Source organism: Hydractinia symbiolongicarpus, chromosome 3 (genome assembly GCF_029227915.1).
Source record: "Hydractinia symbiolongicarpus strain clone_291-10 chromosome 3, HSymV2.1, whole genome shotgun sequence".
NCBI classification, from domain to species: Eukaryota; Metazoa; Cnidaria; class Hydrozoa; order Anthoathecata; family Hydractiniidae; genus Hydractinia; species Hydractinia symbiolongicarpus.
In genome coordinates, this window is record NC_079877.1 from 12,621,665 (window position 1) to 12,646,667 (window position 25,003).

Consider the following 25,003-nt stretch of genomic DNA (forward strand, 5'->3'; position numbering starts at 1 on the left):
GGTTAAGCTCGCAAAGGTGGTTCGAAAGGCCTTTGCGTTTACTTGTGGCGCACACTAAAAGGTGTTGTTTAAGTAAACAGTGACAAAAAATAGATTTTCCTCGAGATTTTATGTTACTTGACGAATCGCTTAGTTTAAGGAAAGGCACACTTTTTAATTAGCCACATTTTGGCTGAATTGACAAAATCTTTATTTCCCGAGAGGCACAAATTCTAATTTGGAAACTTTTGTTGCTAAACAAATCTCCATTTCCAAGCTTTGTTTGTTACTTCTGGCGGGAAATTCTTTGCAAATCTGTTTGGCCATGTAGGAACTAGGACAAAGTACGCGACCTTTTGTCTGTTTCTAAACGTACAAATTTTCAACGATGGTGTTTTAAAACAGTTGTCCGGAAATGACGAATTCAAAAAAGTAGAAGCAGACCATACTAACTTTACTGACATTAAGATACACATGAAAAACTTCCTTTCCTTATTTTTTTTCAGTAAAAAGGAATGTTGCAATTAGAAAAAAAAGCGGGAAGTTATTCTCAATACTATTTTTCCTGAGATAAGTCAAAGTTCGGGAAGTTTCATGCAGGCGAAACTTCATGCGCTTAGATTAGAAAGCTTTCAGCTCTCATGGTGTTATTGGGTATGTGCTCACATGCCCTCATTACAATGCTCTTGGTTCGTTATGTCGATTGCGTCTTCTCATTTCGAAATCATGATCACACGGCAGCCTTATTTCATCGATGTAGGAAGCGCTTTAAATCGAACGCATGAGTATGACCAGATATTTTGATGTTGCTAGCAATCCACTTGAGAGCGAGCCCTAGTTAATATTGTGAGTAACCGCGAGAGATATAACGTTATGTTTCACTGATAGAAGTAATTAAAATTACCATGAAGTCACACTATCTCTTCTGCAAGAGTCCTTCAGCAACTCTCCCCTTGAAACAGTTTTCACACATAAAATGAGTTCTCTGATAATTGCCGACGACGGAAAAAGGCTCTATGACAAGGGTGCGAAGGTTTTATATATCACTTGCTTGCAAAATCCTACTACTCAGCTGGCGTCGCCTCCCTCCATGCTTCTCCGGAAGAGAAACCGGAACGTTCATCAAAGGTAGGGCAACGCAGTTTAGCACCGGTCACCCATCCAGATTTCGCGCTCAGGAGACAACACTGCAGCTCATCATCGCAGTTTTAGTGAGTGCCTTTGTTGAGGAACAAAGACGGGACGCGTACTATAGAAATGATCCTAGTAAGTACGGTCTTAGAGCGTCCGGTTAAGCTCGCAAAGGTGGTTCGAAAGGCCTTTGCGTTTACTTGTGGCGCACACTAAAAGGTGTTGTTTAAGTAAACAGTGACAAAAAATAGATTTTCCTCGAGATTTTATGTTACTTGACGAATCGCTTAGTTTAAGGAAAGGCACACTTTTTAATTAGCCACATTTTGGCTGAATTGACAAAATCTTTATTTCCCGAGAGGCACAAATTCTAATTTGGAAACTTTTGTTGCTAAACAAATCTCCATTTCCAAGCTTTGTTTGTTACTTCTGGCGGGAAATTCTTTGCAAATCTGTTTGGCCATGTAGGAACTAGGACAAAGTACGCGACCTTTTGTCTGTTTCTAAACGTACAAATTTTCAACGATGGTGTTTTAAAACAGTCGTCCGGAAATGACGAATTCAAAAAAGTAGAAGCAGACCATACTAACTTTACTGACATTAAGATACACATGAAAAACTTCCTTTCCTTGTTTTTTTTTCAGTAAAAAGGAATGTTGCAATTAGAAAAAAAAGCGGGAAGTTATTCTCAATACTATTTTTCCTGAGATAAGTCAAAGTTCGGGAAGTTTCATGCAGGCGAAACTTCATGCGCTTAGATTAGAAAGCTTTCAGCTCTCATGGTGTTATTGGGTATGTGCTCACATGCCCTCATTACAATGCTCTTGGTTCGTTATGTCGATTGCGTCTTCTCATTTCGAAATCATGATCACACGGCAGCCTTATTTCATCGATGTAGGAAGCGCTTATAAATCGAATGCATGAGTATGACCAGATATTTTGATGTTGCTAGCAATCCACTTGAGAGCAAGCCCTAGTTAATATTGTGAGTAACCGCGAGAGATATAACGTTATGTTTCACTGATAGAAGTAATTAAAATTACCATGAAGTCACACTATCTCTTCTGCAAGAGTCCTTCAGCAACTCTCCCCTTGAAACAGTTTTCACACATCAAAAGAGTTCTCTGATAATTGCCGACGACGGAAAAAGGCTCTATGACAAGGGTGCGAAGGTTTTATATATCACTTGCTTACAAAATCCTACTACTCAGCTGGCGTCGCCTCCCTCCATGCTTCTCCGGAAGAGAAACCGGAACGTTCATCAAAGGTAGGGCAACGCAGTTTAGCACCGGTCACCCATCCAGATTTCGCGCTCAGGAGACAACACTGCAGCTCATCATCGCAGTTTTAGTGAGTGCCTTTGTTGAGGAACAAAGACGGGACGCGTACTATAGAAATGATCCTAGTAAGTACGGTCTTAGAGCGTCCGGTTAAGGTCGCAAAGGTGGTTCGAAAGGCCTTTGCGTTTACTTGTGGCGCACACTAAAAGATGTTGTTTAAGTAAACAGTGACAAAAAATAGATTTTCCTCGAGATTTTACGTTACTTGACGAATCGCTTAGTTTAAGGAAAGGCACACTTTTTAATTAGCCACATTTCGGCTGAATTGACAAAATCTTTATTTCCCGAGAGGCACAAATTTTAATTTGGAAACTTTTGCTGCTAAACAAATCTCCATTTCCAAGCTTTGTTTGTTACTTCTGGCGGGAAATTCTTTGCCAATCTGTTTGGCCATGTAGGAACTAGGACAAAGTACGCGACCTTTTGTCTGTTTCTAAACGTACAAATTTTCAACGATGGTGTTTTAAAACAGTCGTCCGGAAATGACGAATTCAAAAAAGTAGAAGCAGACCATACTAACTTTACTGACATTAAGATACACATGAAAAACTTCCTTTCCTTGTTTTTTTTTCAGTAAAAATGAATGTTGCAATTAGAAAAAAAAGCGGGAAGTTATTCTCAATACTATTTTTCCTGAGATAAGTCAAAGTTCGGGAAGTTTCATGCAGGCGAAACTTCATGCGCTTAGATTAGAAAGCTTTCAGCTCTCATGGTGTTATTGGGTATGTGCTCACATGCCCTCATTACAATGCTCGTGGTTCGTTATGTCGATTGCGTCTTCTCATTTCGAAATCATGATCACACGGCAGCCTTATTTCATCGATGTAGGAAGCGCTTATAAATCGAATGCATGAGTATGACCAGATATTTTGATGTTGCTAGCAATCCACTTGAGAGCAAGCCCTAGTTAATATTGTGAGTAACCGCGAGAGATATAACGTTATGTTTCACTGATAGAAGTAATTAAAATTACCATGAAGTCACACTATCTCTTCTGCAAGAGTCCTTCAGCAACTCTCCCCTTGAAACAGTTTTCACACATAAAAAGAGTTCTCTGATAATTGCCGACGACGGAAAAAGGCTCTATGACAAGGGTGCGAAAGTTTTATATATCACTTGCTTACAAAATCCTACTACTCAGCTGGCGTCGCCTCCCTCCATGCTTCTCCGGAAGAGAAACCGGAACGTTCATCAAAGGTAGGGCAACGCAGTTTAGCACCGGTCACCCATCCAGATTTCGCGCTCAGGAGACAACACTGCAGCTCATCATCGCAGTTTTAGTGAGTGCCTTTGTTGAGGAACAAAGACGGGACGCGTACTATAGAAATGATCCTAGTAAGTACGGTCTTAGAGCGTCCGGTTAAGGTCGCAAAGGTGGTTCGAAAGGCCTTTGCGTTTACTTGTGGCGCACACTAAAAGATGTTGTTTAAGTAAACAGTGACAAAAAATAGATTTTCCTCGAGATTTTACGTTACTTGACGAATCGCTTAGTTTAAGGAAAGGCACACTTTTTAATTAGCCACATTTCGGCTGAATTGACAAAATCTTTATTTCCCGAGAGGCACAAATTTTAATTTGGAAACTTTTGCTGCTAAACAAATCTCCATTTCCAAGCTTTGTTTGTTACTTCTGGCGGGAAATTCTTTGCCAATCTGTTTGGCCATGTAGGAACTAGGACAAAGTACGCGACCTTTTGTCTGTTTCTAAACGTACAAATTTTCAACGATGGTGTTTTAAAACAGTCGTCCGGAAATGACGAATTCAAAAAAGTAGAAGCAGACCATACTAACTTTACTGACATTAAGATACACATGAAAAACTTCCTTTCCTTGTTTTTTTTTCAGTAAAAATGAATGTTGCAATTAGAAAAAAAAGCGGGAAGTTATTCTCAATACTATTTTTCCTGAGATAAGTCAAAGTTCGGGAAGTTTCATGCAGGCGAAACTTCATGCGCTTAGATTAGAAAGCTTTCAGCTCTCATGGTGTTATTGGGTATGTGCTCACATGCCCTCATTACAATGCTCGTGGTTCGTTATGTCGATTGCGTCTTCTCATTTCGAAATCATGATCACACGGCAGCCTTATTTCATCGATGTAGGAAGCGCTTATAAATCGAATGCATGAGTATGACCAGATATTTTGATGTTGCTAGCAATCCACTTGAGAGCAAGCCCTAGTTAATATTGTGAGTAACCGCGAGAGATATAACGTTATGTTTCACTGATAGAAGTAATTAAAATTACCATGAAGTCACACTATCTCTTCTGCAAGAGTCCTTCAGCAACTCTCCCCTTGAAACAGTTTTCACACATAAAAAGAGTTCTCTGATAATTGCCGACGACGGAAAAAGGCTCTATGACAAGGGTGCGAAAGTTTTATATATCACTTGCTTACAAAATCCTACTACTCAGCTGGCGTCGCCTCCCTCCATGCTTCTCCGGAAGAGAAACCGGAACGTTCATCAAAGGTAGGGCAACGCAGTTTAGCACCGGTCACCCATCCAGATTTCGCGCTCAGGAGACAACACTGCAGCTCATCATCGCAGTTTTAGTGAGTGCCTTTGTTGAGGAACAAAGACGGGACGCGTACTATAGAAATGATCCTAGTAAGTACGGTCTTAGAGCGTCCGGTTAACCTCGCAAAGGTGGTTAGAAAGGCCTTTGCGTTTACTTGTGGCGCACACTAAAAGATGTTGTTTAAGTAAACAGTGACAAAAAATAGATTTTCCTCGAGATTTTACGTTACTTGACGAATCGCTTAGTTTAAGGAAAGGCACACTTTTTAATTAGCCACATTTTGGCTGAATTGACAAAATCTTTATTTCCCGAGAGGCACAAATTTTAATTTGGAAACTTTTGCTGCTAAACAAATCTCCATTTCCAAGCTTTGTTTGTTACTTCTGGCGGGAAATTCTTTGCAAATCTGTTTGGCCATGTAGGAACTAGGACAAAGTACGCGACCTTTTGTCTGTTTCTAAACGTACAAATTTTCAACGATGGTGTTTTAAAACAGTCGTCCGGAAATGACGAATTCAAAAAAGTAGAAGCAGACCATACTAACTTTACTGACATTAAGATACACATGAAAAACTTCCTTTCCTTGTTTTTTTTTCAGTAAAAAGGAATGTTGCAATTAGAAAAAAAAGCGGGAAGTTATTCTCAATACTATTTTTCCTGAGATAAGTCAAAGTTCGGGAAGTTTCATGCAGGCGAAACTTCATGCGCTTAGATTAGAAAGCTTTCAGCTCTCATGGTGTTATTGGGTATGTGCTCACATGCCCTCATTACAATGCTCTTGGTTCGTTATGTCGATTGCGTCTTCTCATTTCGAAATCATGATCACACGGCAGCCTTATTTCATCGATGTAGGAAGCGCTTATAAATCGAATGCATGAGTATGACCAGATATTTTGATGTTGCTAGCAATCCACTTGAGAGCAAGCCCTAGTTAATATTGTGAGTAACCGCGAGAGATATAACGTTATGTTTCACTGATAGAAGTAATTAAAATTACCATGAAGTCACAGTATCTCTTCTGCAAGAGTCCTGCAGCAACTCTCCCCTTGAAACAGTTTTCACATATAAAATGAGTTCTTGGATAATTGCCGACGACGGAAAAAGGCTCTATGACAAGGGTGCGAAGGTTTTATATATCACTTGCTTACAAAATCTTACCACTCAGCTGGCGTCGCCTCCCTCCATGCTTCTCCGGAAGAGAAACCGGAACGTTCATCAAAGGTAGGGCAACGCAGTTTAGCACCGGTCACCCATCCAGATTTCGCGCTCAGGAGACAACACTGCAGCTCATCATCGCAGTTTTAGTGAGTGCCTTTGTTGAGGAACAAAGACGGGACGCGTACTATAGAAATGATCCTAGTAAGTACGGTCTTAGAGCGTCCGGTTAACCTTGCAAAGGTTGTTCGAAAGGCCTTTGCGTTTACTTGTGGCGCACACTAAAAGATGTTGTTTAAGTGAACAGTGACAAAAAATAGATTTTCCTCGAGATTTTATGTTACTTGACGAAACGCTTAAATTAAGGAAACGCACACTTTTTAATTAGCCACATTTTGGCTGAATTGAAAAAATCTTTATTTCCCGAGAGGCACAAATTTTAATTTGGAAACTTTTGTTGCTAAACAAATCTCCATTTCCAAGCTTTGTTTGTTACTTCTAGCGGGAAATTCTTTGCAAATCTGTTTGGCCATGTAGGAACTAGGACAAAGTACGCGACCTTTTGTCTGTTTCTAAACGTACAAATTTTCAACGATGGTGTTTTAAAACAGTTGTCCGGAAATGACGAATTCGAAAAAGTAGAAGCAGACCATACTAACTTTACTGACATTAAGACACACATGAAAAACTTCCTTTCCTTATTTTTTTCAGTAAAAAGGGAATGTTGCAATTAGAAAAAAAGCGGGAAGTTATTCTCAATACTATTTTTCCTGAGATATGTCAAAATTCGGGAAGTTTCATGCAGGCCAAACTTCATGCCCTTATAATAGAAAGCTATCAGGGCTCATGGTGTTATTGGGTATGTGCTCACATGCCCTCATTACAATGCTCTTGGTTCGTTATGTCGATTGCGTCTTCTCATTTCGAAATCATGATCACACGGCAGCCTTATTTCATCGATGTAGGAAGCGCTTATAAATCGAATGCATGAGTATGACCAGATATATTGATGTTGCTAGCAATCCACTTGAGAGCGAGCCCTAGTTAATATTGTGAGTAACCGCGAGAGATATAACGTTATGTTTCACTGATAGAAGTAATTAAAATTACCATGAAGTCACACTATCTCTTCTGCAAGAGTCCTTCAGCAACTCTCCCCTTGAAACAGTTTTCACACATAAAATGAGTTCTCCGATAATTGCCGACGACGGAAAAAGGCTCTATGACAAGGGTGCGAAGGTTTTATATATCACTTGCTTACAAAATCTTACTAATTAGCTGGCGTCGCCTCCCTCCATGCTTCTCCGGAAGAGAAACCGGAACGTTCATCAAAGGTAGGGCAACGCAGTTTAGCACCGGTCACCCATCCAGATTTCGCGCTCAGGAGACAACACTGCAGCTCATCATCGCAGTTTTAGTGAGTGCCTTTGTTGAGGAACAAAGACGGGACGCGTACTATAGAAATGATCCTAGTAAGTACGGTCTTAGAGCGTCCGGTTAAGCTCGCAAAGGTGGTTCGAAAGGCCTTTGCGTTTACTTGTGGCGCACACTAAAAGATGTTGTTTAAGTAAACAGTGACAAAAAATAGATTTTCCTCGAGATTTTATGTTACTTGACGAATCGCTTAGTTTAAGGAAAGGCACACTTTTTAATTAGCCACATTTTGGCTGAATTGACAAAATCTTTATTTCCAGAGAGGCACAAATTTTAATTTGGAAACTTTTGTTGCCAAACAAATCTCCATTTCCAAGCTTTGTTTGTTACTTCTGGCGGGAAATTCTTTGCAAATCTGTTTGGCCATGTAGGAACTAGGACAAAGTACGCGACCTTTTGTCTGTTTCTAAACGTACAAATTTTCAACGATGGTGTTTTAAAACAGTCGTCCGGAAATGACGAATTCAAAAAAGTAGAAGCAGACCATACTAACTTTACTGACATTAAGACACACATGAAAAACTTCCTTTCCTTATTTTTTTTCAGTAAAAAGGGAATGTTGCAATTAGAAAAGAAAGTGGGAAGTTTTTCTCAATACTATTTTTCCTGAGATATGTCAAAATTCGGGAAGTTTCATGCAGGCCAAACTTCATGCCCTTAGACTAGAAAGCTATCAGCTCTCATGGTGTTATTGGGTATGTGCTCACATGCCCTCATTACAATGCTCTTGGTTTGTTATGTCGATTGCGTCTTCTCATTTCGAAATTATGATCACACGGCAGCCTTATTTCATCGATGTAGGAAGCGCTTATAAATCGAATGCATGAGTATGGCCAGATACTTTGATGTTGCTAGCAATCCACTTGAGAGCAAGCCCTAGTTAATATTGTGAGTAACCGCGAGAGATATAACGTTATGTTTCACTGATAGAAGTAATTAAAATTACCATGAGGTCACACTATCTCTTCTGCAAGAGTCCTTCAGCAACTCTACCCTTGAAACAGTTTTCACACATAAAATGAGCTCTCCGATAATTGCCGACGACGGAAAAAGGCTCTATGACAAGGGTGCGAAGGTTTTATATATCACTTGCTTACAAAATCTTACTAATTAGCTGGCGTCGCCTCCCTCCATGCTTCTCCGGAAGAGAAACCGGAACGTTCATCAAAGGTAGGGCAACGCAGTTTAGCACCGGTCACCCATCCAGATTTCGCGCTCAGGAGACAACACTGCAGCTCATCATCGCAGTTTTAGTGAGTGCCTTTGTTGAGGAACAAAGACGGGACGCGTACTATAGAAATGATCCTAGTAAGTACGGTCTTAGAGCGTCCGGTTAAGCTCGCAAAAGTGGTTCGAAAGGCCTTTGCGTTTACTTGTGGCGCACACTAAAAGATGTTGTTTAAGTAAACAGTGACAAAAAATAGATTTTCCTCGAGATTTTATGTTACTTGACGAATCGCTTAGTTTAAGGAAAGGCACACTTTTTAATTAGCCACATTTTGGCTGAATTGACAAAATCTTTATTTCCAGAGAGGCACAAATTTTAATTTGGAAACTTTTGTTGCCAAACAAATCTCCATTTCCAAGCTTTGTTTGTTACTTCTGGCGGGAAATTCTTTGCAAATCTGTTTGGCCATGTAGGAACTAGGACAAAGTACGCGACCTTTTGTCTGTTTCTAAACGTACAAATTTTCAACGATGGTGTTTTAAAACAGTCGTCCGGAAATGACGAATTCAAAAAAGTAGAAGCAGACCATACTAACTTTACTGACATTAAGACACACATGAAAAACTTCCTTTCCTTATTTTTTTTCAGTAAAAAGGGAATGTTGCAATTAGAAAAGAAAGTGGGAAGTTTTTCTCAATACTATTTTTCCTGAGATATGTCAAAATTCGGGAAGTTTCATGCAGGCCAAACTTCATGCCCTTAGACTAGAAAGCTATCAGCTCTCATGGTGTTATTGGGTATGTGCTCACATGCCCTCATTACAATGCTCTTGGTTTGTTATGTCGATTGCGTCTTCTCATTTCGAAATTATGATCACACGGCAGCCTTATTTCATCGATGTAGGAAGCGCTTATAAATCGAATGCATGAGTATGGCCAGATACTTTGATGTTGCTAGCAATCCACTTGAGAGCAAGCCCTAGTTAATATTGTGAGTAACCGCGAGAGATATAACGTTATGTTTCACTGATAGAAGTAATTAAAATTACCATGAGGTCACACTATCTCTTCTGCAAGAGTCCTTCAGCAACTCTACCCTTGAAACAGTTTTCACACATAAAATGAGCTCTCCGATAATTGCCGACGACGGAAAAAGGCTCTATGACAAGGGTGCGAAGGTTTTATATATCACTTGCTTACAAAATCTTACTAATTAGCTGGCGTCGCCTCCCTCCATGCTTCTCCGGAAGAGAAACCGGAACGTTCATCAAAGGTAGGGCAACGCAGTTTAGCACCGGTCACCCATCCAGATTTCGCGCTCAGGAGACAACACTGCAGCTCATCATCGCAGTTTTAGTGAGTGCCTTTGTTGAGGAACAAAGACGGGACGCGTACTATAGAAATGATCCTAGTAAGTACGGTCTTAGAGCGTCCGGTTAAGCTCGCAAAAGTGGTTCGAAAGGCCTTTGCGTTTACTTGTGGCGCACACTAAAAGATGTTGTTTAAGTAAACAGTGACAAAAAATAGATTTTCCTCGAGATTTTATGTTACTTGACGAATCGCTTAGTTTAAGGAAAGGCACACTTTTTAATTAGCCACATTTTGGCTGAATTGACAAAATCTTTATTTCCAGAGAGGCACAAATTTTAATTTGGAAACTTTTGTTGCCAAACAAATCTCCATTTCCAAGCTTTGTTTGTTACTTCTGGCGGGAAATTCTTTGCAAATCTGTTTGGCCATGTAGGAACTAGGACAAAGTACGCGACCTTTTGTCTGTTTCTAAACGTACAAATTTTCAACGATGGTGTTTTAAAACAGTCGTCCGGAAATGACGAATTCAAAAAAGTAGAAGCAGACCATACTAACTTTACTGACATTAAGACACACATGAAAAACTTCCTTTCCTTATTTTTTTTCAGTAAAAAGGGAATGTTGCAATTAGAAAAGAAAGTGGGAAGTTTTTCTCAATACTATTTTTCCTGAGATATGTCAAAATTCGGGAAGTTTCATGCAGGCCAAACTTCATGCCCTTAGACTAGAAAGCTATCAGCTCTCATGGTGTTATTGGGTATGTGCTCACATGCCCTCATTACAATGCTCTTGGTTTGTTATGTCGATTGCGTCTTCTCATTTCGAAATTATGATCACACGGCAGCCTTATTTCATCGATGTAGGAAGCGCTTATAAATCGAATGCATGAGTATGGCCAGATACTTTGATGTTGCTAGCAATCCACTTGAGAGCAAGCCCTAGTTAATATTGTGAGTAACCGCGAGAGATATAACGTTATGTTTCACTGATAAAAGTAATTAAAATTACCATGAGGTCACACTATCTCTTCTGCAAGAGTCCTTCAGCAACTCTACCCTTGAAACAGTTTTCACACATAAAATGAGCTCTCCGATAATTGACGACGACGGAAAAAGACTCTGTGACAAGGGTGCGAAGGTTTTATATATCACTTGCTTACAAAATCTTACTACTCAGCTGGCGTCGCCTCCCTCCATGCTTCTCCGGAAGAGAAACCGGAGCGTTCATCAAAGGTAGGGCAACGCAGTTTAGCACCGGTCACCCATCCAGATTTCGCGCTCAGGAGACAACACTGCAGCTCATCATCGCAATTTTAGTGAGTGCCTTTGTTGAGGCACAAAGACAGGACGCGTACTATAGAAATGATCCTAGTAAGTACGGTCTTAGAGCGTCCGGTTAACCTCGCAAAGGTGGTTAGAAAGGCCTTTGCGTTTACTTGTGGCGCACACTAAAAGATGTTGTTTAAGTAAACAGTGACAAAAAATAGATTTTCCTCGAGATTTTATGTTACTTGACGAATCGCTTAGTTTAAGGAAAGGCACACTTTTTAATTAGCCACATTTTGGCTGAATTGACAAAATCTTTATTTCCCGAGAGGCACAAATTTTAATTTGGAAACTTTTGTTGCTAAACAAATCTCCATTTCCAAGCTTTGTTTGTTCCTTTTGGCGGGAAATTCTTTGCAAATCTGTTTGGCCATGTAGGAACTAGCACAAAGTACGCGACCTTTTGTCTGTTTCTAAACGTACAAATTTTCAACTATGGTGTTTTAAAACAGTCGTCCGGAAATGACGAATTCAAAAAAGTAGAAGCAGACCATACTAACTTTACTGACATTAAGATACACATGAAAAACTTCCTTTCCTTGTTTTTTTTCAGTAAAAAGGAATGTTGCAATTAGAAAAAAACGCGGGAAGTTATTCTCAATACTATTTTTCCTGAGATAAGTCAAAGTTCGGGAAGTTTCATGCAGGCGAAACTTCATGCGCTTAGATTAGAAAGCTTTCAGCTCTCATGGTGTTATTGGGTACGTGCTCACATGCCCTCATTACAATGCTCTTGGTTCGTTATGTCGATTGCGTCTTCTCATTTCGAAATCATGATCACACGGCAGCCTTATTTCATCGATGTAGGAAGTGCTTTAAATCGAACGCATGAGTATGACCAGATATTTTGATGTTGCTAGCAATCCACTTGAGAGCGAGCCCTAGTTAATATTGTGAGTAACCGCGAGAGATATAACGTTATGTTTCACTGATAGAAGTAATTAAAATTACCATGAAGTCACACTATCTCTTCTGCAAAAGTCCTTCAGCAACTCTCCCCGTGAAACAGTTTTCACACATAAAATGAGTTCTCTGATAATTGCCGACGACGGAAAAAGGCTCTATGACAAGGGTGCGAAGGTTTTATATATCACTTGCTTACAAAATCCTACTACTCAGCTGGCGTCGCCTCCCTCCATGCTTCTCCGGAAGAGAAACCGGAACGTTCATCAAAGGTAGGGCAACGCAGTTCAGCACCGGTCACCCATCCAGATTTCGCGCTCAGGAGACAACACTGCAGCTCATCATCGCAGTTTTAGTGAGTGCCTTTGTTGAGGAACAAAGACGGGACGCGTACTATAGAAATGATCCTAGTAAGTACGGTCTTAGAGCGTCCGGTTAAGCTCGCAAAGGTGGTTCGAAAGGCCTTTGCGTTTACTTGTGGCGCACACTAAAAGATGTTGTTTAAGTAAACAGTGACAAAAAATAGATTTTCCTCGAGATTTTATGTTACTTGACGAATCGCTTAGTTTAAGGAAAGGCACACTTTTTAATTAGCCACATTTTGGCTGAATTGACAAAATCTTTATTTCCCGAGAGGCACAAATTTTAATTTGGAAACTTTTGTTGCTAAACAAATCTCCATTTCCAAGCTTTGTTTGTTACTTCTGGCGGGAAATTCTTTGCAAATCTGTTTGGCCATGTAGGAACTAGGACAAAGTACGCGACCTTTTGTCTGTTTCTAAACGTACAAATTTTTAACGATGGTGTTTTAAAACAGTCGTCCGGAAATGACGAATTCAAAAAAGTAGAAGCAGACCATACTAACTTTACTGACATTAAGATACACATGAAAAACTTCCTTTCCTTATTTTTTTTCAGTAAAAAGGAATGTTGCAATTAGAAAAAAAAGCGGGAAGTTATTCTCAATACTATTTTTCCTGAGATAAGTCAAAGTTCGGGAAGTTTCATGCAGGCGAAACTTCATGCGCTTAGATTAGAAAGCTTTCAGCTCTCATGGTGTTATTGGGTATGTGCTCACATGCCCTCATTACAATGCTCTTGGTTCGTTATGTCGATTGCGTCTTCTCATTTCGAAATCATGATCACACGGCAGCCTTATTTCATCGATGTAGGAAGCGCTTTAAATCGAACGCATGAGTATGACCAGATATTTTGATGTTGCTAGCAATCCACTTGAGAGCGAGCCCTAGTTAATATTGTGAGTAACCGCGAGAGATATAACGTTATGTTTCACTGATAGAAGTAATTAAAATTACCATGAAGTCACACTATCTCTTCTGCAAGAGTCCTTCAGCAACTCTCCCCTTGAAACAGTTTTCACACATCAAATGAGTTCTCTGATAATTGCCGACGACGGAAAAAGGCTCTATGACAAGGGTGCGAAGGTTTTATATATCACTTGCTTACAAAATCCTACTACTCAGCTGGCGTCGCCTCCCTCCATGCTTCTCCGGAAGAGAAACCGGAACGTTCATCAAAGGTAGGGCAACGCAGTTTAGCACCGGTCACCCATCCAGATTTCGCGCTCAGGAGACAACACTGCAGCTCATCATCGCAGTTTTAGTGAGTGCCTTTGTTGAGGAACAAAGACGGGACGCGTACTATAGAAATGATCCTAGTAAGTACGGTCTTAGAGCGTCCGGTTAAGCTCGCAAAGGTGGTTCGAAAGGCCTTTGCATTTACTTGTGGCGCACACTAAAAGATGTTGTTTAAGTAAACAGTGACAAAAAATAGATTTTCCTCGAGATTTTACGTTACTTGACGAATCGCTTAGTTTAAGGAAAGGCACACTTTTTAATTAGCCACATTTTGGCTGAATTGACAAAATCTTTATTTCCCGAGAGGCACAAATTTTAATTTGGAAACTTTTGTTGCTAAACAAATATCCATTTCCAAGCTTTGTTTGTTACTTCTGGCGGGAAATTCTTTGCAAATCTGTTTGGCCATGTAGGAACTAGGACAAAGTACGCGACCTTTTGTCTGTTTCTAAACGTACAAATTTTCAACGATGGTGTTTTAAAACAGTCGTCCAGAAATGACGAATTCAAAAAAGTAGAAGCAGACCATACTAACTTTACTGACATTAAGATACACATGAAAAACTTCCTTTCCTTATTTTTTTTAAGTAAAAAGGAATGTTGCAATTAGAAAAAAAAGCGGGAAGTTATTCTCAATACTATTTTTCCTGAGATAAGTCAAAGTTCGGGAAGTTTCATGCAGGCGAAACTTCATGCGCTTAGATTAGAAAGCTTTCAGCTCTCATGGTGTTATTGGGTATGTGCTCACATGCCCTCATTACAATGCTCTTGGTTCGTTATGTCGATTGCGTCTTCTCATTTCGAAATCATGATCACACGGCAGCCTTATTTCATCGATGTAGGAAGCGCTTTAAATCGAACGCATGAGTATGACCAGATATTTTGATGTTGCTAGCAATCCACTTGAGAGCGAGCCCTAGTTAATATTATGAGTAACCGCGAGAGATATAACGTTATGTTTCACTGATAGAAGTAATTAAAATTACCATGAAGTCACACTATCTCTTCTGCAAGAGTCCTTCAGCAACTCTCCCCTTGAAACAGTTTTCACACATCAAATGAGTTCTCTGATAATTGCCGACGACGGAAAAAGGCTCTATGACAAGGGTGCGAAGGTTTTATATATCACTTGCTTACAAAATCCTACTACTCAGCTGGCGTCGCCTCCCTCCATGCTTCTCCGGAAGAGAAACCGGAACTTTCATCAAAGGTAGGGCAACGCAGTTTAGCACCGGTCACCCATCCAGATTTCGCGCTCAGGAGACAACACTGCAGCTCATCATCGCAGTTTTAGTGAGTGCCTTTGTTGAGGAACAAAGACGGGACGCGTACTATAGAAATGATCCTAGTAAGTACGGTCTTAGAGCGTCCGGTTAAGCTCGCAAAGGTGGTTCGAAAGGCCTTTGCGTTTACTTGTGGCGCACACTAAAAGATGTTGTTTAAGTAAACAGTGACAAAAAATAGATTTTCCTCGAGATTTTATGTTACTTGACGAATCGCTTAGTTTAAGGAAAGGCACACTTTTTAATTAGCCACATTTTGGCTGAATTGACAAAATCTTTATTTCCGAGAGGCACAAATTTTAATTTGGAAACTTTTGCTGCTAAACAAATCTCCATTTCCAAGCTTTGTTTGTTACTTCTGGCGGGAAATTCTTTGCAAATCTGTTTGGCCATGTAGGAACTAGGACAAAGTACGCGACCTTTTGTCTGTTTCTAAACGTCCAAATTTTCAACGATCGTGTTTTAAAACAGTCGTCCGGAAATGACGAATTCAAAAAAGTAGAAGCAGACCATACTAACTTTACTGACATTAAGATACACATGAAAAACTTCCTTTCCTTATTTTTTTTCAGTAAAAAGGAATGTTGCAATTAGAAAAAAAAGCGGGAAGTTATTCTCAATACTATTTTTCCTGAGATAAGTCAAAGTTCGGGAAGTTTCATGCAGGCGAAACTTCATGCGCTTAGATTAGAAAGCTTTCAGCTCTCATGGTGTTATTGGGTATGTGCTCACATGCCCTCATTACAATGCTCTTGGTTCGTTATGTCGATTGCGTCTTCTCATTTCAAAATCATGACCACACGGCAGCCTTATTTCATCGATGTAGGAAGCGCTTTAAATCGAACGCATGAGTATGACCAGATATTTTGATGTTGCTAGCAATCCACATGAGAGCGAGCCCTAGTTAATATTGTGAGTAACCGCGAGAGATATAACGTTATGTTTCACTGATAGAAGTAATTAAAATTACCATGAAGTCACACTATCTCTTCTGCAAGAGTCCTTCAGCAACTCTCCCCTTGAAACAGTTTTCACACATAAAATGAGTTCTCTGATAATTGCCGACGACGGAAAAAGGCTCTATGACAAGGGTGCGAAGGTTTTATATATCACTTGCTTACAAAATCCTACTACTCAGCTGGCGTCGCCTCCCTCCATGCTTCTCCGGAAGAGAAACCGGAACGTTCATCAAAGGTAGGGCAACGCAGTTTAGCACCGGTCACCCATCCAGATTTCGCGCTCAGGAGGCAACACTGCAGCTCATCATCGCAGTTTTAGTGAGTGCCTTTGTTGAGGAACAAAGACGGGACGCGTACTATAGAAATGATCCTAGTAAGTACGGTCTTAGAGCGTCCGGTTAAGCTCGCAAAGGTGGTTCGAAAGGCCTTTGCGTTTACTTGTGGCGCACACTAAAAGATGTTGTTTAAGTAAACAGTGACAAAAAATAGATTTTCCTCGAGATTTTATGTTACTTGACGAATCGCTTAGTTTAAGGAAAGGCACACTTTTTAAATAGCCACATTTTGGCTGAATTGACAAAATCTTTATTTCCCGAGAGGCACAAATTTTAATTTGGAAACTTTTGTTGCTAAACAAATCTCCATTTCCAAGCTTTGTTTGTTACTTCTGGCGGGAAATTCTTTGCAAATCTGTTTGGCCATGTAGGAACTAGGACGAAGTACGCGACCTTTTGTCTGTTTCTAAACGTACAAATTTTCAACGATGGTGTTTTAAAACAGTCGTCCGGAAATGACGAATTCAAAAAAGTAGAAGCAGACCATACTAACTTTACTGACATTAAGATACACATGAAAAACTTCCTTTCCTTATTTTTTTTCAGTAAAAAGGAATGTTGCAATTAGAAAAAAAAGCGAGAAGTTATTCTCAATACTATTTTTCCTGAGATAAGTCAAAGTTCGGGAAGTTTCATGCAGGCGAAACTTCATGCGCTTAGATTAGAAAGCTTTCAGCTCTCATGGTGTTATTGGGTATGTGCTCACATGCCCTCATTACAATGCTCTTGGTTCGTTATGTCGATTGCGTCTTCTCATTTCGAAATCATGATCACACGGCAGCCTTATTTCATCGATGTAGGAAGCGCTTTAAATCGAACGCATGAGAATGACCAGATATATTGATGTTGCTAGCAATCCACTTGAGAGCGAGCCCTAGTTAATATTGTGAGTAACCGCGAGAGATATAACGTTATGTTTCACTGATAGAAGTAATTAAAATTACCATGAAGTCACACTATCTCTTCTGCAAGAGTCCTTCAGCAACTCTCCCCTTGAAACAGTTTTCACACATCAAAAGAGTTCTCTGATAATTGCCGACGACGGAAAAAGGCTCTATGACAAGGGTGCGAAGGTTTTATATATCACTTGCTTACAAAATCCTACTACTCAGCTGGCGTCGCCTCCCTCCATGCTTCTCCGGAAGAGAAACCGGAACGTTCATCAAAGGTAGGGCAACGCAGTTTAGCACCGGTCACCCATCCAGATTTCGCGCTCAGGAGACAACACTGCAGCTCATCATCGCAGTTTTAGTGAGTGCCTTTGTTGAGGAACAAAGACGGGACGCGTACTATAGAAATGATCCTAGTAAGTACGGTCTTAGAGCGTCCGGTTAAGGTCACAAAGGTGGTTCGAAAGGCCTTTGCGTTTACTTGTGGCGCACACTAAAAGATGTTGTTTAAGTAAACAGTGACAAAAAATAGATTTTCCTCGAGATTTTACGTTACTTGACGAATCGCTTAGTTTAAGGAAAGGCACACTTTTTAATTAGCCACATTTTGGCTGAATTGACAAAATCTTTATTTCCCGAGAGGCACAAATTTTAATTTGGAAACTTTTGCTGCTAAACAAATCTCCATTTCCAAGCTTTGTTTGTTACTTCTGGCGGGAAATTCTTTGCAAATCTGTTTGGCCATGTAGGAACTAGGACAAAGTACGCGACCTTTTGTCTGTTTCTAAACGTACAAATTTTCAACGATGGTGTTTTAAAACAGTCGTCCGGAAATGACGAATTCAAAAAAGTAGAAGCAGACCATACTAACTTTACTGACATTAAGATACACATGAAAAACTTCCTTTCCTTGTTTTTTTTTCAGTAAAAAGGAATGTTGCAATTAGAAAAAAAAGCGGGAAGTTATTCTCAATACTATTTTTCCTGAGATAAGTCAAAGTTCGGGAAGTTTCATGCAGGCGAAACTTCATGCGCTTAGATTAGAAAGCTTTCAGCTCTCATGGTGTTATTGGGTATGTGCTCACATGCCCTCATTACAATGCTCTTGGTTCGTTATGTCGATTGCGTCTTCTCATTTCGAAATCATGATCACACGGCAGCCTTATTTCATCGATGTAGGAAGCGCTTATAAATCGAATGCATGAGTATGACCAGATATTTTGATGTTGCTAGCAATCCACTTGAGAGCAAGCCCTAGTTAATATTGTGAGTAACCGCGAGAGATATAACGTTATGTTTCACTGATAGAAGTAATTAAAATTACCATGAGGTCACACTATCTCTTCTGCAAGAGTCCTTCAGCAACTCTCCCCTTGAAACAGTTTTCACACATCAAAAGAGTTCTCTGATAATTGCCGACGACGGAAAAAGGCTCTATGACAAGGGTGCGAAGGTTTTATATATCACTTGCTTACAAAATCCTACTACTCAGCTGGCGTCGCCTCCCTCCATGCTTCTCCGGAAGAGAAACCGGAACGTTCATCAAAGGTAGGGCAACGCAGTTTAGCACCGGTCACCCATCCAGATTTCGCGCTCAGGAGACAACACTGCAGCTCATCATCGCAGTTTTAGTGAGTGCCTTTGTTGAGGAACAAAGACGGGACGCGTACTATAGAAATGATCCTAGTAAGTACGGTCTTAGAGCGTCCGGTTAAGCTCGCAAAGGTGGTTCGAAAGGCCTTTGCGTTTACTTGTGGCGCACACTAAAAGATGTTGTTTAAGTAAACAGTGACAAAAAATAGATTTTCCTCGAGATTTTACGTTACTTGACGAATCGCTTAGTTTAAGGAAAGGCACACTTTTTAATTAGCCACATTTTGGCTGAATTGACAAAATCTTTATTTCCCGAGAGGCACAAATTTTAATTTGGAAACTTTTGCTGCTAAACAAATCTCCATTTCCAAGCTTTGTTTGTTACTTCTGGCGGGAAATTCTTTGCAAATCTGTTTGGCCATGTAGGAACTAGGACAAAGTACGCGACCTTTTGTCTGTTTCTAAACGTACAAATTTTCAACGATGGTGTTTTAAAACAGTCGTCCGGAAATGACGAATTCAAAAAAGTAGAAGCAGACCATACTAACTTTACTGACATTAAGATACACATGAAAAACTTCCTTTCCTTGTTTTTTTTTCAGTAAAAAGGAATGTTGCAATTAGAAAAAAAAGCGGGAAGTTATTCTCAATACTATTTTTCCTGAGATAAGTCAAAGTTCGGGAAGTTTCATGCAGGCGAAACTTCATGCGCTTAGATTAGAAAGCTTTCAGCTCTCATGGTGTTATTGGGTATGTGCTCACATGCCCTCATTACAATGCTCTTGGTTCGTTATGTCGATTGCGTCTTCTCATTTCGAAATCATGATCACACGGCAGCCTTATTTCATCGATGTAGGAAGCGCTTATAAATCGAATGCATGAGTATGACCAGATATTTTGATGTTGCTAGCAATCCACTTGAGAGCAAGCCCTAGTTAATATTGTGAGTAACCGCGAGAGATATAACGTTATGTTTCACTGATAGAAGTAATTAAAATTACCATGAAGTCACACTATCTCTTCTGCAAGAGTCCTTCAGCAACTCTCCCCTTGAAACAGTTTTCACACATCAAAAGAGTTCTCTGATAATTGCCGACGACGGAAAAAGGCTCTATGACAAGGGTGCGAAGGTTTTATATATCACTTGCTTACAAAATCCTACTACTCAGCTGGCGTCGCCTCCCTCCATGCTTCTCCGGAAGAGAAACCGGAACGTTCATCAAAGGTAGGGCAACGCAGTTTAGCACCGGTCACCCATCCAGATTTCGCGCTCAGGAGACAACACTGCAGCGCATCATCGCAGTTTTAGTGAGTGCCTTTGTTGAGGAACAAAGACGGGACGCGTACTATAGAAATGATCCTAGTAAGTACGGTCTTAGAGCGTCCGGTTAAGGTCACAAAGGTGGTTCGAAAGGCCTTTGCGTTTACTTGTGGCGCACACTAAAAGATGTTGTTTAAGTAAACAGTGACAAAAAATAGATTTTCCTCGAGATTTTACGTTACTTGACGAATCGCTTAGTTTAAGGAAAGGCACACTTTTTAATTAGCCACATTTTGGCTGAATTGACAAAATCTTTATTTCCCGAGAGGCACAAATTTTAATTTGGAAACTTTTGCTGCTAAACAAATCTCCATTTCCAAGCTTTGTTTGTTACTTCTGGCGGGAAATTCTTTGCAAATCTGTTTGGCCATGTAGGAACTAGGACAAAGTACGCGACCTTTTGTCTGTTTCTAAACGTACAAATTTTCAACGATGGTGTTTTAAAACAGTCGTCCGGAAATGACGAATTCAAAAAAGTAGAAGCAGACCATACTAACTTTACTGACATTAAGATACACATGAAAAACTTCCTTTCCTTGTTCTTTTTTCAGTAAAAAGGAATGTTGCAATTAGAAAAAAAAGCGGGAAGTTATTCTCAATACTATTTTTCCTGAGATAAGTCAAAGTTCGGGAAGTTTCATGCAGGCGAAACTTCATGCGCTTAGATTAGAAAGCTTTCAGCTCTCATGGTGTTATTGGGTATGTGCTCACATGCCCTCATTACAATGCTCTTGGTTCGTTATGTCGATTGCGTCTTCTCATTTCGAAATCATGATCACACGGCAGCCTTATTTCATCGATGTAGGAAGCGCTTATAAATCGAATGCATGAGTATGACCAGATATTTTGATGTTGCTAGCAATCCACTTGAGAGCAAGCCCTAGTTAATATTGTGAGTAACCGCGAGAGATATAACGTTATGTTTCACTGATAGAAGTAATTAAAATTACCATGAAGTCACACTATCTCTTCTGCAAGAGTCCTTCAGCAACTCTCCCCTTGAAACAGTTTTCACACATCAAAAGAGTTCTCTGATAATTGCCGACGACGGAAAAAGGCTCTATGACAAGGGTGCGAAGGTTTTATATATCACTTGCTTACAAAATCCTACTACTCAGCTGGCGTCGCCTCCCTCCATGCTTCTCCGGAAGAGAAACCGGAACGTTCATCAAAGGTAGGGCAACGCAGTTTAGCACCGGTCACCCATCCAGATTTCGCGCTCAGGAGACAACACTGCAGCTCATCATCGCAGTTTTAGTGAGTGCCTTTGTTGAGGAACAAAGACGGGACGCGTACTATAGAAATGATCCTAGTAAGTACGGTCTTAGAGCGTCCGGTTAAGCTCGCAAAGGTGGTTCGAAAGGCCTTTGCGTTTACTTGTGGCGCACACTAAAAGATGTTGTTTAAGTAAACAGTGACAAAAAATAGATTTTCCTCGAGATTTTACGTTACTTGACGAATCGCTTAGTTTAAGGAAAGGCACACTTTTTAATTAGCCACATTTTGGCTGAATTGACAAAATCTTTATTTCCCGAGAGGCACAAATTTTAATTTGGAAACTTTTGCTGCTAAACAAATCTCCATTTCCAAGCTTTGTTTGTTACTTCTGGCGGGAAATTCTTTGCAAATCTGTTTGGCCATGTAGGAACTAGGACAAAGTACGCGACCTTTTGTCTGTTTCTAAACGTACAAATTTTCAACGATGGTGTTTTAAAACAGTCGTCCGGAAATGACGAATTCAAAAAAGTAGAAGCAGACCATACTAACTTTACTGACATTAAGATACACATGAAAAACTTCCTTTCCTTGTTTTTTTTTCAGTAAAAAGGAATGTTGCAATTAGAAAAAAAAGCGGGAAGTTATTCTCAATACTATTTTTCCTGAGATAAGTCAAAGTTCGGGAAGTTTCATGCAGGCGAAACTTCATGCGCTTAGATTAGAAAGCTTTCAGCTCTCATGGTGTTATTGGGTATGTGCTCACATGCCCTCATTACAATGCTCTTGGTTCGTTATGTCGATTGCGTCTTCTCATTTCGAAATCATGATCACACGGCAGCCTTATTTCATCGATGTAGGAAGCGCTTATAAATCGAATGCATGAGTATGACCAGATATTTTGATGTTGCTAGCAATCCACTTGAGAGCAAGCCCTAGTTAATATTGTGAGTAACCGCGAGAGATATAACGTTATGTTTCACTGATAGAAGTAATTAAAATTACCATGAAGTCACACTATCTCTTCTGCAAGAGTCCTTCAGCAACTCTCCCCTTGAAACAGTTTTCACACATAAAAAGAGTTCTCTGATAATTGCCGACGACGGAAAAAGGCTCTATGACAAGGGTGCGAAAGTTTTATATATCACTTGCTTACAAAATCCTACTACTCAGCTGGCGTCGCCTCCCTCCATGCTTCTCCGGAAGAGAAACCGGAACGTTCATCAAAGGTAGGGCAACGCAGTTTAGCACCGGTCACCCATCCAGATTTCGCGCTCAGGAGACAACACTGCAGCTCATCATCGCAGTTTTAGTGAGTGCCTTTGTTGAGGAACAAAGACGGGACGCGTACTATAGAAATGATCCTAGTAAGTACGGTCTTAGAGCGTCCGGTTAACCTCGCAAAGGTGGTTAGAAAGGCCTTTGCGTTTACTTGTGGCGCACACTAAAAGATGTTGTTTAAGTAAACAGTGACAAAAAATAGATTTTCCTCGAGATTTTACGTTACTTGACGAATCGCTTAGTTTAAGGAAAGGCACACTTTTTAATTAGCCACATTTTGGCTGAATTGACAAAATCTTTATTTCCCGAGAGGCACAAATTTTAATTTGGAAACTTTTGCTGCTAAACAAATCTCCATTTCCAAGCTTTGTTTGTTACTTCTGGCGGGAAATTCTTTGCAAATCTGTTTGGCCATGTAGGAACTAGGACAAAGTACGCGACCTTTTGTCTGTTTCTAAACGTACAAATTTTCAACGATGGTGTTTTAAAACAGTCGTCCGGAAATGACGAATTCAAAAAAGTAGAAGCAGACCATACTAACTTTACTGACATTAAGATACACATGAAAAACTTCCTTTCCTTGTTTTTTTTTCAGTAAAAAGGAATGTTGCAATTAGAAAAAAAAGCGGGAAGTTATTCTCAATACTATTTTTCCTGAGATAAGTCAAAGTTCGGGAAGTTTCATGCAGGCGAAACTTCATGCGCTTAGATTAGAAAGCTTTCAGCTCTCATGGTGTTATTGGGTATGTGCTCACATGCCCTCATTACAATGCTCTTGGTTCGTTATGTCGATTGCGTCTTCTCATTTCGAAATCATGATCACACGGCAGCCTTATTTCATCGATGTAGGAAGCGCTTATAAATCGAATGCATGAGTATGACCAGATATTTTGATGTTGCTAGCAATCCACTTGAGAGCAAGCCCTAGTTAATATTGTGAGTAACCGCGAGAGATATAACGTTATGTTTCACTGATAGAAGTAATTAAAATTACCATGAAGTCACACTATCTCTTCTGCAAGAGTCCTTCAGCAACTCTCCCCTTGAAACAGTTTTCACACATCAAAAGAGTTCTCTGATAATTGCCGACGACGGAAAAAGGCTCTATGACAAGGGTGCGAAGGTTTTATATATCACTTGCTTACAAAATCCTACTACTCAGCTGGCGTCGCCTCCCACCATGCTTCTCCGGAAGAGAAACCGGAACGTTCATCAAAGGTAGGGCAACGCAGTTTAGCACCGGTCACCCATCCAGATTTCGCGCTCAGGAGACAACACTGCAGCTCATCATCGCAGTTTTAGTGAGTGCCTTTGTTGAGGAACAAAGACGGGACGCGTACTATAGAAATGATCCTAGTAAGTACGGTCTTAGAGCGTCCGGTTAAGGTCGCAAAGGTGGTTCGAAAGGCCTTTGCGTTTACTTGTGGCGCACACTAAAAGATGTTGTTTAAGTAAACAGTGACAAAAAATAGATTTTCCTCGAGATTTTACGTTACTTGACGAATCGCTTAGTTTAAGGAAAGGCACACTTTTTAATTAGCCACATTTTGGCTGAATTGACAAAATCTTTATTTCCCGAGAGGCACAAATTTTAATTTGGAAACTTTTGCTGCTAAACAAATCTCCATTTCCAAGCTTTGTTTGTTACTTCTGGCGGGAAATTCTTTGCAAATCTGTTTGGCCATGTAGGAACTAGGACAAAGTACGCGACCTTTTGTCTGTTTCTAAACGTACAAATTTTCAACGATGGTGTTTTAAAACAGTCGTCCGGAAATGACGAATTCAAAAAAGTAGAAGCAGACCATACTAACTTTACTGACATTAAGATACACATGAAAAACTTCCTTTCCTTGTTTTTTTTTCAGTAAAAAGGAATGTTGCAATTAGAAAAAAAAGCGGGAAGTTATTCTCAATACTATTTTTCCTGAGATAAGTCAAAGTTCGGGAAGTTTCATGCAGGCGAAACTTCATGCGCTTAGATTAGAAAGCTTTCAGCTCTCATGGTGTTATTGGGTATGTGCTCACATGCCCTCATTACAATGCTCTTGGTTCGTTATGTCGATTGCGTCTTCTCATTTCGAAATCATGATCACACGGCAGCCTTATTTCATCGATGTAGGAAGCGCTTATAAATCGAATGCATGAGTATGACCAGATATTTTGATGTTGCTAGCAATCCACTTGAGAGCAAGCCCTAGTTAATATTGTGAGTAACCGCGAGAGATATAACGTTATGTTTCACTGATAGAAGTAATTAAAATTACCAT

The 25,003-nt window shown here is 40.1% G+C and overlaps 19 non-coding genes across 19 annotated transcripts; all 19 read right to left on the reverse strand.

Moving 5' to 3' along the window:
• Positions 1-1,042: 1,042 nt before the first annotated feature.
• Positions 1,043-1,259, reverse strand: LOC130637082 (small nucleolar RNA U3). The gene has a single exon (XR_008982326.1). It is a non-coding gene; the product is annotated as a small nucleolar RNA U3 (small nucleolar RNA).
• A 1,053-nt stretch (positions 1,260-2,312) lies between these two features.
• Positions 2,313-2,529, reverse strand: LOC130637094 (small nucleolar RNA U3). Its single transcript, XR_008982337.1, has one exon. It is a non-coding gene; the product is annotated as a small nucleolar RNA U3 (small nucleolar RNA).
• Positions 2,530-3,582: 1,053 nt separating this feature from the next.
• LOC130637105 (small nucleolar RNA U3) lies at positions 3,583-3,799 on the reverse strand. Its single transcript, XR_008982348.1, has one exon. It is a non-coding gene; the product is annotated as a small nucleolar RNA U3 (small nucleolar RNA).
• A 1,053-nt stretch (positions 3,800-4,852) lies between these two features.
• On the reverse strand, positions 4,853-5,069 carry LOC130637055 (small nucleolar RNA U3). The gene has a single exon (XR_008982300.1). It is a non-coding gene; the product is annotated as a small nucleolar RNA U3 (small nucleolar RNA).
• A 1,053-nt stretch (positions 5,070-6,122) lies between these two features.
• On the reverse strand, positions 6,123-6,339 carry LOC130637085 (small nucleolar RNA U3). The gene has a single exon (XR_008982329.1). It is a non-coding gene; the product is annotated as a small nucleolar RNA U3 (small nucleolar RNA).
• A 1,051-nt stretch (positions 6,340-7,390) lies between these two features.
• Positions 7,391-7,607, reverse strand: LOC130637050 (small nucleolar RNA U3). Its single transcript, XR_008982295.1, has one exon. It is a non-coding gene; the product is annotated as a small nucleolar RNA U3 (small nucleolar RNA).
• Positions 7,608-8,660: 1,053 nt separating this feature from the next.
• LOC130637051 (small nucleolar RNA U3) lies at positions 8,661-8,877 on the reverse strand. Its single transcript, XR_008982296.1, has one exon. It is a non-coding gene; the product is annotated as a small nucleolar RNA U3 (small nucleolar RNA).
• A 1,053-nt stretch (positions 8,878-9,930) lies between these two features.
• On the reverse strand, positions 9,931-10,147 carry LOC130637052 (small nucleolar RNA U3). Its single transcript, XR_008982297.1, has one exon. It is a non-coding gene; the product is annotated as a small nucleolar RNA U3 (small nucleolar RNA).
• A 1,053-nt stretch (positions 10,148-11,200) lies between these two features.
• LOC130637081 (small nucleolar RNA U3) lies at positions 11,201-11,417 on the reverse strand. The gene has a single exon (XR_008982325.1). It is a non-coding gene; the product is annotated as a small nucleolar RNA U3 (small nucleolar RNA).
• Positions 11,418-12,468: 1,051 nt separating this feature from the next.
• LOC130637078 (small nucleolar RNA U3) lies at positions 12,469-12,685 on the reverse strand. The gene has a single exon (XR_008982322.1). It is a non-coding gene; the product is annotated as a small nucleolar RNA U3 (small nucleolar RNA).
• A 1,051-nt stretch (positions 12,686-13,736) lies between these two features.
• Positions 13,737-13,953, reverse strand: LOC130637061 (small nucleolar RNA U3). Its single transcript, XR_008982306.1, has one exon. It is a non-coding gene; the product is annotated as a small nucleolar RNA U3 (small nucleolar RNA).
• Positions 13,954-15,004: 1,051 nt separating this feature from the next.
• Positions 15,005-15,221, reverse strand: LOC130637102 (small nucleolar RNA U3). Its single transcript, XR_008982345.1, has one exon. It is a non-coding gene; the product is annotated as a small nucleolar RNA U3 (small nucleolar RNA).
• Positions 15,222-16,271: 1,050 nt separating this feature from the next.
• LOC130637049 (small nucleolar RNA U3) lies at positions 16,272-16,488 on the reverse strand. The gene has a single exon (XR_008982294.1). It is a non-coding gene; the product is annotated as a small nucleolar RNA U3 (small nucleolar RNA).
• A 1,051-nt stretch (positions 16,489-17,539) lies between these two features.
• Positions 17,540-17,756, reverse strand: LOC130637062 (small nucleolar RNA U3). The gene has a single exon (XR_008982307.1). It is a non-coding gene; the product is annotated as a small nucleolar RNA U3 (small nucleolar RNA).
• Positions 17,757-18,809: 1,053 nt separating this feature from the next.
• Positions 18,810-19,026, reverse strand: LOC130637063 (small nucleolar RNA U3). Its single transcript, XR_008982308.1, has one exon. It is a non-coding gene; the product is annotated as a small nucleolar RNA U3 (small nucleolar RNA).
• Positions 19,027-20,079: 1,053 nt separating this feature from the next.
• LOC130637092 (small nucleolar RNA U3) lies at positions 20,080-20,296 on the reverse strand. Its single transcript, XR_008982335.1, has one exon. It is a non-coding gene; the product is annotated as a small nucleolar RNA U3 (small nucleolar RNA).
• A 1,053-nt stretch (positions 20,297-21,349) lies between these two features.
• LOC130637064 (small nucleolar RNA U3) lies at positions 21,350-21,566 on the reverse strand. Its single transcript, XR_008982309.1, has one exon. It is a non-coding gene; the product is annotated as a small nucleolar RNA U3 (small nucleolar RNA).
• Positions 21,567-22,619: 1,053 nt separating this feature from the next.
• Positions 22,620-22,836, reverse strand: LOC130637066 (small nucleolar RNA U3). The gene has a single exon (XR_008982310.1). It is a non-coding gene; the product is annotated as a small nucleolar RNA U3 (small nucleolar RNA).
• Positions 22,837-23,889: 1,053 nt separating this feature from the next.
• LOC130637077 (small nucleolar RNA U3) lies at positions 23,890-24,106 on the reverse strand. Its single transcript, XR_008982321.1, has one exon. It is a non-coding gene; the product is annotated as a small nucleolar RNA U3 (small nucleolar RNA).
• Between the last annotated feature and the right edge of the window lie 897 nt (positions 24,107-25,003).